Below are 17,366 nucleotides of genomic sequence, written 5' to 3' on the forward strand. Positions count from 1 at the left end.
AGGAAACTTGGGCAACTAGTGAGATATTTTGTGTGCTCATTTTACTTGTTATACTGAACTTGCTGTTCCTTCCAGTGCAGGACGAGCACTAGCAGGTCTAGCTGTATGATTTAAGACTACTTTGCACTGAGCAATGCTCCCAATTTCCACTAATAGTGGCCTGATGCAGGCCCTTTTATGTGAACTGGTCCAGCAATTTTAATATTGTTATTCCTAATATTTATACTGATAACCTTTCATCCAAGGATAATCCAAACTTTGGCTTACGTATTGATTTAATTGGTGAGCTTGATTGCAAGTGGTTGGACTTTCTGCAGGGTCTTCCCCAAACATTTTGCCTTCACCCTCCTGTAGTCTGAACCTTCTGCGCACTTTACCATTGCTCACCAGAGCTTGTGCTCTCTCCTTTAAACATGGTAGCATTGGCTTACACCCAATTGTCACATTTAATGTACTTTTAATTCTCCAGTAAAATGGTATTTCATGTACATTGGGCCTGGGCTTGCCACACCTACTGTGCAAACCACTTGAGTAGCCTTTTAAATATGTCTCAGGCGCGCCATTGCAGCCTTTGTGAGAAGTGTTAAACTGCCATTTCGACATGGCAAAAAAACTTTGGCTAGACCTAAACCTTCCTTTATAATACAGATATGCCATCCCAAGCGTAAGCCCCAGATAACCCAAAGGACAGGGTGCAGTTTATTTAAAAAGGTGAACATGAACTTTTAACTTTTAAATGTCCTGGTAGTGAACATCTCTTAAATACAATTTCTATAATGGGAGGCCTGCCTCACCCATAAAATAACATTGGGAAAGCTCATTACAACTGTCAAGTGACAACTTTCAATTGGCAGCAGGGAGAAATGTTAGGTATGGTGTCTAAAGAATTGTAATTCAAAATCCTCTTTACTGGTAAAGTTGAATTTTAAGTCACAATGTTGAAAATGCCACTTTGAGTTTTCTCCTCTCAACCAATTGGTGCCTGCAGCCTGTCCCAGTGTCATATGAATAGTTATTGCTGGCAGTTGGTCATTGTATATTTCTCCCAGACAATGAGACAAAGGGTGAATACGTGTTGGCAGGATGGGCCATTCCTGACTCGATAGGGGGCAGAGATGTAACTTACCACACTTGCACATCATAGAGTCTCTGCCTCAGCACACTCACACAGGGTTTTGTATTAGTCGTTTGTGCCCCCAGAAATGCTTGGTCTAGGGCAGGTAGGCAGGGAATTCCAATCACGTCTGGGGTTGTAGCCCTCTTGAAACTACACCTACTTCAAGGCAGTCACCAAGAACAAATACTGCAACCTCAGATTCAAAACTTCAGAACACCTCTATGTTGTGATCTCGTGGCCTGCTGGTGGGCATTCACATTTAGAAGGGGATGCGGTCATCTTTGGAATGTACAGGAGGAGAGAATCGTTTTCATGGGCTGGGAGAGAGGCTGAAACGTTGGTGCTGTTCTCACATCATCTACCTTCAATAAACACTTAAAACATCTTCTGGCATCGGATCTTCCTAAATTCAACACTGGCGACGAGTTATTTTTACCTGATTGGGGACAGGTACCTCCGCACCAACACCCCTTTGAACTTTCGAGTGAACGACCAACCCGACCAACGAACAACAAGCAACGCGACGTATTTACTTTATTCATGTTTATTCTGCGGATTTGGAACGTCTTGTAAGTTAATTTAATGCGTATTTTTGACTTAAAAAGGCGCTTGTTTATTTACTCACAGTTAACAGTTTCCTCTTGAGCTCCGTCTTGCGCGCTACACAACAGGCGCACACCCCATTGTTGACGTCATCTGTAATTGCCATCATTGGTTTGGTCACTGGAACGCACGCTCTCACGTTGGACCCACGCAACGTGCAGCCATCTTGTGATTTACATAAAATAAGGAAATAATTACCGGTGCTGCACTGAGGTGTTTCACATGGGAAAATAAGGAAATATTTACCGGCGGTGCACAGATCTTTACAAGGACTATGCAGACTCATGCATGGTGAGGTTAACACTAACCCTTTCAAATTGTTTGGACTCATACATGGTGTGGATGACATTACCTCTTTAAACTTGTTTTTAATGAACTGTTATAACTCTTCTCTCTTGAATTGCATCGAAAATTCTTCAATGGACTGCACTACCTTGGCAAATTTTATCTGACAAGTACATCAAACATTCGAGTTTTCTTCACCATTTACTCACATTGTATTTAACTGGCCACATCAAGTTATTATTACAGTGTTCTCATTGGAAAGTGCAGAATTTTAAGCATTTCTGTTAATCTCCTTTTCTCATTATGGCCACTAATTCAAGCATGTCTCAACTGCCACCTTTTCTTTCTGAAGACGGTGACCCTATTCTTCCCTGGAAAAGATGGAAGAATTTGTTTTCGGCTGTTAGGAAGCAAGGTATTTTTCTACATAATCTTGGTGTGAAAGGAAGAAATGTTTATGACAGCATGGACATTATACCAGTGGGTGGTGGAGATGGTGAACCTGCTGATGTATTCGAAATGTCCATGACTATGTTGGAGAAATATTTTGGTCCTCGGATAAACGTTGTGTTAGAGCGCCATACATTTTTTACCTGAATACAAGGCCCTTCAGAACGAGTTAAGAGTTATATCGCTTCTCTTAAAACTTTGTCTCGACCGTGTGAATTTGGTGAACTCACTGAGTCTCTCATTAGAGATCAACTTGTACGATGCACAAACAGCATGCGGTTTCAAGAAAAACTCTTGTCGAAAAATCCATCGTTGTCAGAAGCGATTGCTATTGTAGAGAATACCTCTACCTGGTTGAAAGAAATGAAAAAAGATCGAGAAGAGAAGAAAGAAGTAAAAGAGAATGTTCATGTCTTAAGTGACAATCCTGCTCAAGAAAGCAGTGGCAATGTTGTCAAGGTTACTCCCGTTGACAAACAAAAGATCTCTGACAAAGATGTACGGCCATGTTACCCCACAAAAACGGTGGCTGGTAAGGGAGATCATGACAGTCGTTCTACCATATATAATGGCAACAGTGATAAAACCTCTGGAGAAGTTTCTAAACCAAAATGTTTCAGGTGTGGTAGCCTTACACACTATTCCAATTATCCTCATTGTTTTACCAAAGACTCTATTTGTAACAAGTGTGGCATTAAGGGACATTATGCCAGAGTTTGCAGATCTTCTGTTAAGGCAAAGTATCCGGAGACGGGGACAGAAACTGTACGAACAATTATTCTCAACATTGAGGATGATGGGAATGGAATTGACAATGGAAAAGTGGTCATGCCAGAGTGTGACATTTTGGTTGATGGATATAACCTTGTAGTGTTAGCTGATTCTGGCTCGCCTTTTACAATGGTGGGCAATAAGCAATGTGACAAGATTGTCGGCCTTGACAGTATGTCGTTATTACCACCATAAATCCAGTAAGTTGTGGTGGTACCAAAATAAATGTGTTAGGATATGTAGCCAACATCCAATTCAAGGGCAGACAAACGTTAGGTAAGGTTTACATAGCTGAGAGGGGGGATAATCTCCTGGGATGGAGACATCAACGTTAAAGACCAAGTAAAGCAGTCAAGTTGTTAATTACTTTGACAAATTCTCAGAAGTTTTTACCGATTCTCTAGGGTGCCTTAAAGGTTTTGAGCACACAATTATTCTTAAGGATAGGGCTGTACCTTGCGTACAAAAAAGTCAGAAGAGTGCCGAATATGATGCTGGCACCACTAGAGTCGGAACTCAAAAGACTTCTAGAATTGGGAGTCATTGAAGAGATTGAAGGATCAGAGTGGTTGGCCCCCATTGTTTTAGCCCCTAAGGATGGTGGGACCAGTGTCAGGATGTGTGTGGACTTGAGGGGACTTAATGAATGGATATGGGTGGATCGCCAGCCTCTGCCTAACATTTTGGAATCTCTTAGCATCCTCAAAGGTGCACAAGTCATTAGTGTACTATATTTATCTTCTGCTTATCACCACGTTCCCCTTCACAAAGACTCTAGACATCTTACGTCTTTTTTTACACCTCTGGGAGCTTATCGATTCTTAAGGATGCCTTTTGGTTTGGCATCGGCAGCGGCATGCTTTCAGAGGGTAATGAAGCTAGTCTTAAAGGGAATATTAAATGTCATGTTTTTCCAAGATGACATTTTGGTTTATGGGAAAAATGAGCAAGAACATAATTCCACCCTGATGTGTGTGTTGTTAAGACTCAAAGACAAGGGACTCACCTTGAAAAAACAAAAATACCGCTTAGGGCTGAAATCAGTTACTTATCTAGGTCATGTAATCTCCGGTGAGGGTATTCAACCCAAAATGGAACTCGCAGAGAGCATTGTAAAAGCTCCGGCTCCCAGAGATAAAGATCAAGTCAGATCATTTTTGGGTTTGGCTGCATTTTACTCTAAATTTGTGAAAGGGTTTGCTAGTGTGTCTGAGCCCATTACAGTTTTACTCAAGAAAGGGACACATTTTGCTTGGTCAGAAGAGTGCGAGAATGCATTTGCTGTGATTAAAAAAGAGATTGGGAGGTTACCTACTTTGGGACATTTTGATGTCCACCGCAAGACTATTCTTACCACTGATGCCAGCCTTAAGGGTTTGGAGGCGGTTCTTTCGCAAGTTGTGGATGGGGAAGAAAGGACTGTTGCTTTTACCTCTAGGGCTCTCAGAGATGCTGAGGTAAATTATTCATGTATAGAGAGAGAAGATCTGAGTGTGTTTTGGGCTGTACATCATTTTAAATTTTATCTTTGGGGTATACCTTTTCTGGTTAAAACGGATCATCGTCCTTTGGTTCAAATATTTTCATGCCATCGTAGTGAACAATTTACACCCAGGTTGAAACGCTGGAGTGAAGGTCTCCAGGAATTTAATTTCCGTGTACAATATATACCTGGGAACACGAATAAGTCTGCTGACTGTCTCTCGCGGTTACCTATTGACTATGATCAGAGTGAGATCAGAGATCAGGGTGAGATTGAAACTGAGAGTGTTTGCTGGATGTCTGAGCCAACCTTGTCTGGTGAAGAATGGTCTGATGGGGTAAGTAAGGATAAGGTTCTTTCTTCTCTCAAGATGTGGATAAGTCAAGGGTGGCCTGATTATAAAACATTGGACCATGAAATGAAATCTTATAGGCCTGTAAGGGAAGAGTTATCATTTTATGATGGGATTGTCATGAGAGGTGACAGAGTAGTTCCTCCTCTTAATTTCAGGAGCAGGTTGATCAACATTGCCCATGAGGGACACTTGGGCAGAAGCCTTACCAAGGCCAGGGTGAGAGAAAGATATTGGTGGCCTAATATGGATCATATGACTGAGGATGTTGTTAAGAATTGCTTGTCATGTGCTGCAAATGATAAATCTCGTGTTACTAATGTTGCCCCGCTCTCACCTGTAGGAATTCCTGAAATTGTGTGGACCAAGCTGGGATTGGATATTGCTGGTCCATTTGAACTTTTGCCTTCCAGTGAACGTTTTGTCATTTTGTTGGTGGACTACACCTCAATGTGCGTGGTCACCAAATGTGTTTCTTCTGTGTGCACTAGGGTTGTGATGGATTTTCTCAAGGACGTTTTTCCTATGGAGGGAGTGCCCCAGTTTTTAGTGACGGATAATGAAGTGCAATTTGTCTCTCATGAAATGTGTGAGTTTTTAAAAGATCATAACATTATTCATCAAAAAACTGCGCTGTACTCACCACAAAGTAATGGCTTGACTGAGAGAATGAATAGAGTAGTCAAAAGTTGTGCTCAGCGTGCTCTTGAATGTAAAGTTTCTTTCAGCAGTGTCTTGAGAGATACTTGGTGGGCACATGTACTGCTCCCAATATTGTCACTCGCATCTCACCTTTTGAAGCTCTGAGGGGTAGAAAGGCTTTCTCCAAACTAAACCCTACTTGGTTGCCAGTCTGTTTAGATAATGGTATTTCTGCTGAGACTAAACGTGCCAGGATTACTAGTTATCAACAGAAATATAAATCAAGTTTTGAATCAAGAATGTGTGTGAGACAGAAGAAATGGCAACTTGGTGATAAAGTTTTGGTCAAGAATCCTAATTATACCCAGAAAGGCAAATCTGCTTTCTTGGGTCCTTTCACCATAGTTGCCATAAAAAAAATGTAGTGAGAGTTGATTCGGGTTCTACCTGGAGTATCTCTAGACTTGTGAAGTTTATGGAGGAATCATTGGGTTCCTCGTCATGTTTTAATTCCAAACCTCAGTTGCCTGAGGCCAGTGTCAATACTAGGAGTCCCAGGAATAGGCATATGCCTGCCAGGTTCAATGATTTTGTTTTACATTAATGTGTGATTTTAGTGGTAATGTATATGGTTGTTAATATTCTAATTACTGTTGTTGGGTGTTTTTTTTTTCTTTTTCCTCCTTCTTCTTTCATTCACTTTTGGGTGGGATTGTTCTTGCCCTTGCTGTTATTTGGGTATGTTGAATTTTTATGTTGTATATGGTTTAATTTTTTTGTGGGAAGGGGATTTGTTGTAATCTCGTAGCCTGCTCGTGGGCATTCACATTTAGAAGGGGATGCGGTCATCTTTGGAATGTATGGGAGGAGAGAATCGTTTTTGTGGGCTGGGAGAGAGGCTGAAACGTTGGTGCTGTTCTCTACCTTCAATAAACACTTAAAAAATCTTCTGGCATCGGACCTTCTTAAATTCAACACTCTAGACCTGGGGAAGACTCAGAAGGGCTGTTCTTCTGCAACAAGACCTGCTACTCTGCTTCCCTGTTACTTTGCTGCCCTGTTGCCTACACCTTGAACACAAGAACACCAGATTGACTCCAAGGGCCAGTTGGCTGGCCTCCTGATCAGAGCATTTGGGACACAAAAGGTTCCAAGCACCTTGAACTCTGCACCTGGACATTGTCTGCTGTGAGTCCTATCCCCCCCAAAGCTTTGCCTGCCCTGTCATAACCCAGTGGAAGTGGGGATAAAGTTGCTGGAAAGACACAAAGCAGTGAGGGAAGCCTTGCAAAGCACTACAAAGCCTAACCAAGCATCACCACATAGCTCACCAGAAATTGTGCAGAGTGACACAAAGCCTGGCTAAGCCTCACTGCACAGCTTCATCAGAACCTGCACCGAACAAAGCGAAGCCTTGCATGGCAACACTGTGCAGACCGCGCACCAAAGACATAAGATACTTTGTTCAGCGATCCTCATTTGGTCTCTGTATCTGACCCACACTCTGTTGTCGTTGGCTGTCACCTTGCCCCAGTCTGCCATGACCAGATAACCACATTTTGTGCTCTGTGCTTTTAAGCACTATTTTCACTGAAATCTTTAAAATTGCTTATATCCGGTTCTAATCATTAGAGTTTTGTCATTTTGATCTCAAATACATTATAAAAATGTTCTCTACATGTCTAAATTGGTGTATATTTTTCTTGTGTTGTGTTTTCGCTTTATTTCTGTTTGAAGTGCTGAATAAATACTTTACACATTGTCTCCAAGTTAAGCCTATTGATCAGGTTGTGCCCTCCTGCTCTACAGTAGCCACTTACACTGAGTTGGTGATAGACTTCTGCCATAGATTGCATATTTGTCATGAGACATCCACTGAATCAGATATTGGATGGAACTACCCAGCCCAGTATTTTAAGTGAACACACTCCGTTAATATTTACTCTGCGGAGGCACATTGCGAGACCAAAGAAAATAATGCTGGGTGGTAGGAACATCTCTACACGGGATAATGGGAGAAGATTACTATGGGGAATGGCAAATAGGGTCGATTTACAATGTTAGCTTATAGACGAACATTTGGTATTAAATAAGAGATGACTTCTATTCCCAGCCCTGTTTCCTCCATGGTATAGAGGCTTGTGTACATCTGGCTCATGCAATCAGATCCTTACTCATGAAGCCCCAGAGGCCCATGGACGGAAATCAATTGCCGTGGTTTGATAACACATGTAGGGAAGCCAACAATCACCTTGATAGAGCAATTCATGCTAATCTAGGAAATAGAGATTGAGTTGCTGAATGTGGAAGGAAGTAGAAACAGGTTTTAAGGAAAAGGAAAATGGATTTGCAGCTAGATATTTTGGAGAAATTGGTCCTATCCTGCAAGCTGTTTTGGCATGCTGTTATTTGTAACAAGTTAGCTATATGTTTTAATAAAAGTGTGAGTGTGAATATAAGGCCAGATCAGTGGTGGACGATTTTCGAAAGATCTATTGTCCAACAGAAAGCAAGGTAACCAAGCCTTCTCCCCTCAACTTTCTTACTGGCCAAATTTCTTCTAGAGAATGTGACTAAGGCAATTAAGAACAGTTCAGCTAAAAAAGCACCTGGGGTATCAATTGATCTTTACAAACGTTAATCCTGAACTGTGTTGGCGTTATTACTCACTAATTATATAAACTCTGCCTGCAGGTTCAACATACCCTAGTCATGGCAATCTGCTATCATAGTTAAATTGTAATTGTATGAGCCCTAGTTAATATCGGCAAATTTCCCTGTTAGACTCCACAGTGAAAATCGTAGGCAGGATCTTTCTTGATACATTTACTGCCACAATTAATTGGGTAATTGGGTGATATCTAGGGTGCAGTATGGTTTTAGGCCCAGGCCAGATACAATGGAACAGTGTCTTAATTTACATCTCCTGATAGGCAAATACACAATTGTGAAATGCAGCTCCATCTATCAAGCCTGTATCTTTCCTGTGCATGGTGCTCTTAGATCAAAGCTCTGAGTGTTCCTTGAAACGTTGGTGCTTAGTGACACTTAGAAGAGCCCTCCACCATTATCTCAAAGTGTCATTTAGGTATGAAGTAAATGGAGAATGTACAGAATCCTTTGGACTTGTTATAGGGCCTTGGGAGGTCTGTGCTGTTGGCCTACTATTATTCTTATTGTAGAATTATGGTCTAGACTGGTTGAGTACTAATGCTTGGGAAATGCCTGTGGTCAGGAACAGGGCTGTCCCTGTCTTATTAAATGCAGATCATGATGTTTTTATAGCAAGAACATTAAATGGGCTCAACATTTTGGTGGATGCCTTTGTGGATTTTATGAGGCAATTGAATCTGGTAACCATTTTAACAAAAACGTTGTCACAGACTGTGGCTACAGGAACATCTAATCTTGATGAATGGCCATTTAGGGTAAACTAAATGTGAGAAATCATGAAGTTTTCCATTTGGGAGTTACTTTTGATACACAGGTCCTCATTACCATGTCAGACAGACTGCTACCGGCAGGCCATCGGTGGTGGTCCACCTGACATCCAGGGCAGCAGTCTGACCCCGTCCTCAGTGGGCCTCTGCTATGTTGCCAGAGGGGCACATGTGGTGCCCCACAAAACATCCAGGTGGTGCCTGGCACACGGTGCATGGATGTTTAAAAATATTCCTTTTCCTGGCTGCAGCACAAGCCGCAATAGAAAATTGAATGTTTCTGACCACCTACATGGTAGTCGCATCATAATCTGGAGGGTAGGACCTCCGATTACTTGCCAGGCGGTCCCTCTCCAGCTGTGATGGAAGTCGGACACTTGTTTAACGGCCATCATAATAAGGTCAACAGTGTTCATGGGGTTCGTGTTTAGCCTTGAGAAGGCAGAGATTCTCTAATTCAGTTGGCATCCAACTTTGGTAAAAAACCTATCACTCAATCCTGGAAGTGTATGAGAGAAAATGCTTACCAGTCGTCTTAATCTACGGTTCTGGACTGTGCGTATAAAAAACGTCTGCATTTTACAGGCTAATGCAAGCAGAGTCTGTTGGCTAAGAACATCTTTTTTGGCCTACACGCTGCAGTAAAAGAAAGCAGTTGAAATAATTAAGCCAACTAATGATTAAAAATAAATGATGCAAACCTCTTCGCACCCAGAGCCACATTTAGATGTGGTATTTAGCACTTGACCATAATCAAGATGATCCTAAATAGATTTAGGTTGGGAATCATCAGAAGTAATTTATGTTTTCGCTTGGGTTAGCATGATCTCTATGCTATTTTTATTTGCATATGTGATAAGTATTCTGTACAGGGCTTATTACATTTAACTTTTTTGGAAAATGTTATTGTTCTTAAGTTAAAAGATTTTTTTAAGTCCTGCCCTGAAGAGTGCTGTCCTGATTAGATGCAAACCAGCTTTTTTATTTCTGTAAGAGCTCCTTTCTCCTGTGGTTTAATTTAGTGTTTGTTCCTTCCTCAAATTTGCTTTGCATTGCAAAAAATAATTTATTTTGTAAAACAAACTATTTATGGTCTTATGCGGGGGTAATATGTAAATGATTAACTTTTTTAACTCCTTTTTGTTTTTAATATATTGAATTTGCTTTTATGATTATTTTCTAATGATCGAATAAAGCTTAACTATTGATCTATTGAAAAATATCACGTAATGGATGTGCTTGAGTTCCAACACAATTGGATGGTAAGCTGCGCTGCTTTGAATTCTAATTTAATACTTACTTTTGCCTGGCCTACTATCATTATTGATTCTTCAATTCTTAGTGAGTTCAAAATGTCCACATATCTTAAATAACTTGAAACTCATAAATTGCAAAGATTTGTTCGAGCCCAGAGGGGACAAGCACACAATTGCATTCACAGGCCTAATTATACCTTGCTGTAACATGCCATTGATCTTCCTCAGATCTTCATGTGCAGTTTATGCTTAAGTGGTGGGTGACCACTATTGACATTTATGAATTGCTTATATCCCTTGAAAACACCAATTTTGTATTTGAAAACATCTTTGAACTCATCAAACTAGAATTGCAATTTGCCTTCTCCCTCTATTGAAACCTGAATATTTTCACTAGGTCTCAGTACCCTCTTAAAATTAGCTTAATGCTACCAACACAAAACATTCAGCACTTTTTTAATCAGATAAGCGTTACCATGAACAAAACTATCAAAAGCTACTGTTGTGACATTTTATGGGATAATTATCTTCTGTTCCCAACATCACTCATAATTTCCAGTGGAAATAATGGTGATCCTTTCACCTGCTTGAACTTGGAAATTGGTCAATTTGCCATCTATGTGCTCTGAAATACATGGACCCCCTCGCCTACTAGTAGTTTCAATAGTGATTTAGATTCAAAGTCGACTGCTAACACTAACTTGTCCATCTAAGGTGCAATATCATTGTCTTTGCACAATGTAACTCAATCTTCCTGACCTCTCTGCATACCATACTAAAGTTTCCTATTTTCTCACATTTCTGACAAAGTTGGCCTACTGTTTGACAGTTGTTAAGATTTACCATATGAGTAGTATCCCCACTTGTAAAATGTGATGAATCTGTTTTTTTATTCTCTGGATTGACAAAACACTCTTCTTCTCTGGTGAAAGGTGAGGGGGCTTGGTCTGAATTTTGATGATACCTTTGTAGTGGAGACAGGGTTTTGTCTGCATACATTGCTATGTTACCATAAGCGTTTTAGATGTTAGCACCATCTTGCCACTTTGCTGCTTTTGCACACGACACTACAGGTAGTTGTTATTACATGTAAATCTTCTTGCTTGCTTTTTCTTCACATGAGAACGGTCTGTTTTTCACATCCCTAGATGTGCACCGCGACTTTAGTCTGAACACTGTGTGCAGAAGCCGTCAAGGTCAAATAACAAAGTATGCTGTTGAATTCAGGTTGATCGGCCCATGCTCTAGACAAAACAAGCACACAGCTGCAAATATCTGAAACTCAGGTGCCTTTAATATTGCATTTGCATGCATGATTCAGACACTTGGAGAAAACCTTTCCAGACACGGAGAGCAGAGCTGATCCTGTGATGTGATTCACCTAAGCTGATCTTTGAGGTATGGGGTTCCCCATTCAAACCTAGAGACCTTCTTTTATTATATAAAATTTGCTTATTAGCCAGGGGAGAGTGGTTCACAAGGTATTATAGGGCCTGGTTCCTTTATCATATGCTGATGGTTTTATTTCTAATCATTTGTCTGCTTATGTTAGCCAAAGTACTGCACCTTAGAGCACGTAGATAAAAATAAACATTTTAAACTTTCCTGTGTCTCTGATTATTCACGTTGTGGACTGATATGAGAACAATGAAAAGGTGTTTCTGATTCCCACCATTCCTGAGAGTATTCTAAGTTGCATGTTCTGGGTTGTCTAATCATTGGTAGCTTTGAGATGATACTGAGAACGAATGAGACACTGATGCTAGTCAGATAGGGGTTCTGGGTACTGAGGTGAGTTTTTTGGTACACCACCATTCACTGAGGTCCTGGTTTCCTGCGCATAGTTCTGTGCATGTGTTGAGTATAAAGGGGGTAAACCATAAATACTACCTGACCTGGGTCAATGAGTACAATATATAACATAAGGTCGTGGTAGCGTACTTATTTAAAGCAAAATTAGTTAATAGTAGCAAGACACAACACTTAATTCGTTCTGGTATAAATCTCAAAAACTTAATTTAGAAAAGAGGGAAGGAATCCCAAATGCGATTGTAATCAGAGCATTAGCAATTAAAGGCAAAACTGTTGCTCAATATAATTTAGATACAGTATGCTACAGTGCTCTTAGTGTGGTAGAGTAAAAACGAGAGAGGTAGGGGTTCAGTGGTAACGTGAAGGTAAGGGACAGGGAAAAGGTAATAGTGACATAAGTGCATCAACATTTCATAGTGTGATTCTTTTCCAGCCTCAGTGAGGTCAAATGTTCCAGATGATACACATAACTCAGTGGGACAATTAATTATTCTTAAATAATGTCGCCAGAGTTTGTGTGGTATTTGTTGTCGACGTTTCGACAAGGACAACAACAAGTCCTGCCGTTAGGGGTCGAAACGTCGAGGAGACTATTCTTCTTGTGAGTGACTCTTTTTAATGTGTTCAGTCATTCAATGACAATTTATTCTTTTGGTCTCAAATTGAGTATCGTGATTCCAAAGGTAGCACAATCAAACATAAAATGCTTTGGGTTCGAGTCGCAGAACTTAACCCCTTCCATGCTGCGCAAATTCCGCCGCTGTGCTGACGGTTTCTTGCGCGGGCGTGGTCATGACGGAACGGTTCCGTCATGAGCACAGCTCAACCGTGGCTCATGACGGAACCGTTCCGTCATGAGCACCGAAGGCGTTAAACAACTTCTGCCTCTCGTTAATGTAATTCATACTCTTGGTCACCACCGTGTAGGGGTACACACTGTTGGCAACAGTTTAGCTGACAAAGCAGCGAAAACAGCAGTGGAAACATATCTAGTAGCAGCAGTTACAAGATCCAAAAGTAAAATTGATGATGACATCTTGGCAGCCATTGCTGCAACAGAGAAGGGTGATAATTACCCTCGGGGTTTCCCTTCTAAATACTCTATCATTTAAGTTCTGATAAAGTTCCCTATGTGAGAATTAGCGATGTTGGTGGTAGATTGATTCCCAACGCACGCCGCAGGCTTGCTTTGATAACAGCCGCTCACGAAGGTATGGCCTCTGCCCCCGCCGGTGTTTCAGCAACTTTCACTATCTTACAACAACGTTATTGGTGGCGCGGATTGTATAAACAGACTTGCGATTATGTCCTTACTTGTGACATCTGCCAGCAGATTAAACCTTCTACTGCTGCACGCCCACCTCAAACACAGTTGTACATATCTAATAAACCACTTGCGTGTGTTTATTTGGATCACTGTGGTCCTTTCTCCTCTGATACTGCGTATAAGTACATCTTGCAGTGGATTCGTGCACACTTTTTCTATGGGTCTGGCCACAAAGGAGTGCTGATGCTCAAACTGTCATCAGGGGTTTGTCTTTGTGAGAATGTTTGCATGTGGTGCCCTCCATTCGGATCACGGTCCAGCGCTCGCCTCTAAGGCGTACAAGGATGCCATGAGATCTTTGGGATTCCAAATCAAATTTTCGTCTCCATACCGGCCTGAGGGCAATAGTGTTGTGGAGCGAATGAACCATGACTTAAAGCAGTCCTTGACAGCTAGGGTTTTAGGTACTGGCAGGAACTGGTTGGCCCATTTGTATAGCGTTCAACATGCACTTAATAATCTCCCTAGAAGGTCTCAGGGTGTGTGGACCCCATACAAAATGCTCTTTGGCATTAAAATGTTTGTCCTGGACCTTGATGGTCTACACATGGCAGCGTCTGCCGCACCCTTTGACGTAGATGATCATTCTGCTGTGTTACAGAATCTACAAGAGAATCGAGGCAGTCTTACAAAGGAACACTTGCCCTCCACAACTGATGCTGCACTTCAGATTACGATAGTTGGCTGGCTACCTCGAGTTGGTGACCTGGTCCGTGAGAAGGTGGAGAACAAGAAGGAGTTTGGCCCCTCTTATCGTGCACCGGTTCCAGTGTTTGGCATGCAGGATACAAGAACAGTCATTTACCTATAATTCCTGGTCGCAAGGATAACAGGTACATCTCCATTGACAATGTCAAACTACAACGAGTGGCCGATTCTTCTTAGTATGACTCCAGCGGTCTCTTGTCCAGCATTGCTGAGAAATTCTGTTTTGACTCCGGCAAATACCAACAGGCCTGACATTGCCATCGAGATGCATACAGTTACTAATCCTTTAGTGACTCCACTGGCTGGTGGTCCCCATGAAGATACTGAGTATACCTATCCCACAAATGTGTTGTTGCCTGGTGTGCAATCAAGAGCAGTTGACCAGTCACGTTTTTCATTTGACACTTACTCTACAAAATCGAATGCCCCATCGAAAATTTATATTTTTGCTGTTTGATTTAAAAGACATTTTTTAATTCCCCCTTGGACTCACATTTGGCTAGTGCTCATATCTATTTTTTTTGTTCATGTCCATTGGATTTGTGATTGTCTTTTTTCGTATAGTGAATGGACATTATCTAACCGAAAGATCTGCAATTAGGTTAATTGATAGAACTTTGGCACCCCACTCCTCATCGCACATCATGAAGAGGGACCAGACTTTAGTTAATATTACTGCCTGGCCTGTGTTAGATGGGATTGTATGGGATTCTGTTAAATTTCAAATTCATGGCCCCGCAGAGGTGATTAATGTCCCCAATGTGATTCGTATTTCTATGGTGGATGTTGTGGAACAAAACATATGCTCTGATGATTGGGATGTCCAAGCCGTAGAGGCTCTTTTTTCGGATTTGAAATATTATGCTGCTTTTGATGCTGAAGATTTGTATTTAGACTCAGCCAATTATGGCGAGTTGTTTTGCTACCAACAGTATGGCAATCATTTCCTGCATAAAGGGAATACATTTAGAAATTTCGTTAATTATACCCAATGGGAACATTGTCCGGCTCCCATTGAAGGCAGCTCCAAAACTCTAGTTAAAACATTTACATATTTTACTGATTTCAGTGTATCTAAACCTGAAGCATTTTATGTTAAAATGGCTGCTGAGTCAGCTTCCAAAGTTAGACTGAACCATACTAGAATATTGTATTCGAAGTCCTTTATGGATGACTTAGCTATACGGGGCTATGAGCTGTGGAAAGATATCATTAATCTGTTTGGGGTTCTAAAACCTGGCTGGTGCAAGGCTCTGAGGCTTTGCATTGTGCGTGCCTTATCCCGAACCATATGTTATTTTTGAATTCTACTATTTTTCAGACCACCTGCTTTCGATTGGCTACTTCTAAAAAGATGAATTCCCCTACTATTCCTGATCTGGGTGCTTATCCAACCTGGGATAATCACACAGATTTGTCCCTAGATGAATTGCAGTCCTTGATTACTAATACATCTTTTAATATTTCCACCCTGGATCCTCAAGGATGGTTATTATGGCAGAAAAGTTCTGATTCCTGTCAACATCGTTTTCTGGGTCTGAACCACGGTTATACACAGGTTAGAGTTGACTCCCGCTTTGAAACCTCCCATTCGGTTACTACCTATTCCGTAGGAAAATGATGTCAAAATTGGCTTCAACACTCCACCTTGGCGTCAGTTAAACTTCATTTGTCCAAATTAACTGACAATGTAGATTTGAATGATTTTGGTAAGGGCCCTGTGGGTGGCAGGTCCAAAAAATGGGTGAATGCTGTTTACAACGGAGTTTGGAAATTGTCTTAAATTGAGGCTGCTTCTAGATTAAGAGCTATTGATCAAGCAAATTTGGGAAAAGTGCTTGCTGTCATTTATGATAGCATTAACACCCTTTCTTCCATAATTTACACATTCGATAATATTGTTTCATCTGTTGTGGATATTGTACAGGATGATATGTCTGTTTTATACCATGGTCAAAATCAGTTGCGTTCTATAATGCAGTTTGCATGGACTTTACAAACATTGAAGGCTGGGAAAGTTCCCTGGGACTACATGAATACATCATCTTTATTCCTTCTGTTTAATCTGACTGATAAACAACAGTTCATGTCCATGAAGGATGCGACATATTCATTATTGCATATTGAAAAGTTGGAACCTTTAGCATTCTCTGTGGCCGAATCAAACTCAGCTGTGTGGCTTATCCATGGGTTAATCACACTGCCTTTTCCATTGTTTAAGTTTAGTTCATGTATGAAACACTATGCCTTAGGTAGATATGAACTGCTAGGTACCGCTTTTCTCCATGAAGTTTGCTCACTCCCATTTACATACAGGTGCATGAGAGAGGGTAAAGAGGTATATTTGAAAGGAGAGGATTGCACATCCACACCTGATCACTCAGTAGTTTGTAGGAACATCCAATTGCATGGCGCATGCAACGTTCACGCACCAAATTTAGCTTGCATTCTGAAGGGAAATCCTGTGCCAGCAATTACGCCAACTTTCACGTTATTAGCTAACGGTAGCTCTTTGCTTTTAAATAATGAGGTGTGCTGCGGGATGCTTGCAGGGATTCCGTACATTGTAACTGTAACAAGTAGTCTGTTGTAAGAATGTCCTTTTCCCACCCCCGCATGGGAGACTGGATGTATCCATCTGGCCTTTCATACCAACCTTGAAAGCAGAGTTCAACAAGATGAGCAGAATGGGGGCTCTATTGTATCAAAAAGAAGTTGCCCTCTCGTGAAACATTTGTCCTTCACGTAGCTAACAACAGCACCGAGGTGCATGCTCTTTTAAATACTGATCTCTCCCTTCATTTCGGTGCTCTGATTCACACTATAGTCAATGCCTAGTCAACAGCTGGCTTGGCACATTTTTTCAAAGTTGTGAGCTCCGGCCTTGTGACCTCGTTCCAAACAATATTTGGTGTGATACCGGCATTTATTCATTCTATTTTTTCCAGCGTCTTCGGCAGGCTTCCGTTAATTCTCGCTTTGACTGCTGGTGTGCTGCTGTTGATTTGTTTTCTCCGCAACGGCTGCACAATCTGCTTCAATTGTGCAACCGGATGCTTGAATACTATGGAACACCACCCCTGGCCGCTTTGAGCGTCGCCTATGGATTATCCTTCCGGT

Source organism: Triturus cristatus, chromosome 8 (assembly GCF_964204655.1).
Source record: "Triturus cristatus chromosome 8, aTriCri1.1, whole genome shotgun sequence".
In the NCBI taxonomy this organism is placed as follows: Eukaryota; Metazoa; Chordata; class Amphibia; order Caudata; family Salamandridae; genus Triturus; species Triturus cristatus.